Source organism: Alexandromys fortis, unplaced genomic scaffold, assembly GCF_014885135.2.
Source record: "Alexandromys fortis isolate MF-2015 unplaced genomic scaffold, M_Fortis_MF-2015_v1.1 scaffold_901, whole genome shotgun sequence".
NCBI lineage: Eukaryota > Metazoa > Chordata > Mammalia > Rodentia > Cricetidae > Alexandromys > Alexandromys fortis.
The window spans coordinates 5,862-9,103 of record NW_026068782.1 but is presented as its reverse complement, the minus strand read 5'-3'; the positions used below and the strand labels follow the sequence as shown (position 1 = coordinate 9,103).

Genomic DNA, 3,242 nt, shown 5'->3' with positions numbered 1-3,242 from the left:
GGTTATGTGACCAGTTAGAGTCCTTTAATTCTTATTGAGAGACAATTCCCCAGGACAATGGGACATGGTTTCTAACAACTTTTACTCTAGAGTGTCTTTTCAAGGGTGTTTATAAACAGCCTCAGGCAGGGAGCACATCTTTTCCTAACCAAGGCTGTAAGAAGAGACAAAGTCTCCCTCCAAGTTAGCTTATGGTTCTCTAGAGGAGACTGGAAATTCTAAGCTATGCCCACTTTACCTGAAGCACGTAAGTGACCTCTTCACATAAGCCTTTGGGACTTGAAAACAAGGGCCACCAATGCAAGCATGCTCCCATTCATTCTGACTGCGGTCTTATGAGTAAATGTGGCCTGTGTTTCATGTCTTCTGCTAATACCTAAGGACTGAGGAAGTTAAACCGCTAGCCTAGGTACTGGTCCCCTTACTACCACTGTAACAGAACTCCCAAGATAATTGACTACTAAGGAGAAAGGAGTATTCCAGCTCGCCAACTACAAGGTTGATTGAAAGAACCTATAGATATTAGGGCCTCTGGCATGGTTGTTAAAGACAGTCACAGCAGGGTGCACATGGCCCAGAAAACAGTTGATTTCATGGTCAAGATGCAAAGGGTGACAGGAAAAGCCCATCTGACAGCATGCTCCCAGGGCCCTAAGGACCTACCACATCCCTTGAGTAGCACCACCCTAGAGACCATGCCCTTCAACATATGGGCTTTTGGGAGACATCCATCACTCAAACCATAGCAGCTTGCACACACAGTCATAGCTCATGCCCTTTCAGGCCTTGCCAGCCTAAAAGCATCCTTGGATTAGCTTCCATCCTGAAGTTGGGTCATTTTTGTATCAGGCCTGCTGCTTTTGACAATGGTAGCCACTTTCCCTCTAGATACTCTGGGCCATGAATGTTGCTAGGTAGCTTATTCTGGGTCTATATCCTTCCATCTTCATTGATTAGAAGGCCAATAGCATTACATTGCTTCTCCAGTAGCAGCTACACTCACAGGAAGTGGTCACTAAGGCAGTATGAAGGCAGTAACATCTCTTTTATCAATGCTTTTCTGTGGCCCCATTTGGGGAGATAAAGTCAGAATTTGATGCCTAGGTTAGCAACACATGAAAAATCCATTCCCATGTCCCTCTCTTACATGTCTAAGTTCTTTCCTCTTTGTCTGGGGTGATGGTAGTTAAGAGCACTGGCTGCTCTTCTAGAGGACCTAGGTTTTCTTCCAGTAACCACATGGCAGCTCACAACCACACGTAACTCCAGTTCCAGAGAATCTGATGCCCTCTTCTGTTCTCCATGGGCAGCAGACACATACGCGAGGCGCAGACATTCCTGCAGATAACATACCCACACACATGAAAAAACAAGATAAATTCTTTCCTCTATAGTATGTGAAGGAAATGTCAGGGTTTGGCTACATTCAGTGCAGAGCCCCCTGTTCAGTTAGCATGGCTTGCTGGAGACAGGGAAGAGTGCTGGCAGGGTCTGTTAATTTTCTGACGTTGCTGTGACCACAAAGCCTGAGTGAACTGACTTCAGGGAAGACTTATTGTGGTTCGTGGTTCCTGAGGGTCCCATTCATCAGCATAGAGAGCATGGTACGGCAGCTCAGTTGATGGCATGAGACACATGTGGTGAAGACTCCAGAGTTCAGGGCAGGAGCCCACAGCAGGTGTAACCTCCAAAACCCTTGCCTGTGATTGCTTCTACCAGTGAGGCTCTATTTCCTACAGGCTCCACGGGTTCCCAAAAACAGCACCACCAGCGAGGGGGCAAACATTCAAAACTGGCATTTCCGATTCAAGCCACAACCGGTGACAGAGGTTTCAACACATACACCAGCCACAAAATACTTTGGCGTTGGAGTACACCTTCCATCCAACTTAGATTCCATGGCATGTGACCATTGGAGCGCAATGCACCAAGCTCTGAAACCCATAAAAATCACCTGCTTTCAGTGAGCCCCAAGACAAGGACAAACTGCAGCGTCTAAGCCAGGTTGTCCAGCGTCACTGGGTGTGTGGAGGACACGTGAAAGGGCAACCTCTCAATGAAAGGACAGGATGTCTGGGGGTGCTGCACCCTTGAAATATGGAGCTGCACAGAAATGAAGTCGCAGTATCCCAAATTATTACGCGTCCTGTGGGGAGTTCCAAGCTCCTGAAGCTTTCCCCCTGGAGTACGGGAACAGCTACGGGGTTTGTTCTCCGGCCGTTTCTTTTTTCCATTCCAACTGGTATGGAAAATGCCTATAGCAAATGTATTTTAAGCTGGAGTATTTGAATCTGCATCAACTCCTGACAAGCCACAGTCTACACATTAGCTTGTTTGTACTTCTGGTACTTACTTCGGCAGCACATATACTAAAACTGGAACAATGCAGAGAAGATTAGCATGGTCCCTGCACGTGGATGACACACAAATTCGTGAAGCCTTCCATATTTTTTAAAAAATAGTATTTGGGGGCCTAACCAGGGTTGTCTAATTGTTCCTCCTGTTTTATAATGGATCACTGGTGTGTGTGCCCTGTTTTCAGTTACAGTAGCTGGTTTATGATGGGTGGTTCAGGCTGCCTAGTGATTTATTGACCCCAAGTGTGATATTTACTTCTATTAGGAATTAGATGAGCTAAAAATGGCTTTTCAAATGAAGAATGGTGATACTGTGGGCTTCTTCCAAAACCAACAGTGCTTTCTCTGCAGTTTGGGGTCTCCAAACAACACCTTTGTGGCATGCACACATCCTGTGACGCTGGACGTCCTGGCTCAGACGCTGCAGTTGTCCTTGTCTCGGGTTTCACTGAAAGCAGGTGAGTATTATGGATTTTCATAGCTTGGTGCAATGTGCCCAAATGTGGTCTTGTCACATGCTGTATTTCTTTGTGGTGGATTGTGGGAGATGATGCCACTTCCCTTTTCCATAGAAAGGATTTCTCAGTGTGCCCCACATCTCTGGACACCTTGAAACATCAAAGAGGTAGGGCCCTGAACTTTTATAGGATTTATTTGTTGTTCTTTTGATTTTATTTTTAGTCTAATTTTGTTTGCATATGAGGGCAGTTGCTCACAGAGTCCAGAAGAGAGAGTTGGGTTCTCCATAACTGGAATTACAGGTGGTTGTGAGCTACCTGACATGGGTGCTGGGAACTGAAATCCATCCTCTGTAAGAGCATGTACTTTTTTAAAATTTATGTGCATTGGTGTTTTCCCTGCATGTATGGGGGTGTCGGATCCCCT

At 46.0% G+C, this 3,242-nt stretch overlaps 1 non-coding gene across 1 annotated transcript; it reads left to right on the top strand.

The window, feature by feature from the left end:
* The first annotated feature begins 2,345 nt into the window (after window positions 1-2,345).
* On the top strand, window positions 2,346-2,452 carry LOC126496043 (U6 spliceosomal RNA). Its single transcript, XR_007590275.1, has one exon. It is a non-coding gene; the product is annotated as a U6 spliceosomal RNA (small nuclear RNA).
* The last annotated feature ends 790 nt before the right edge of the window (window positions 2,453-3,242 follow it).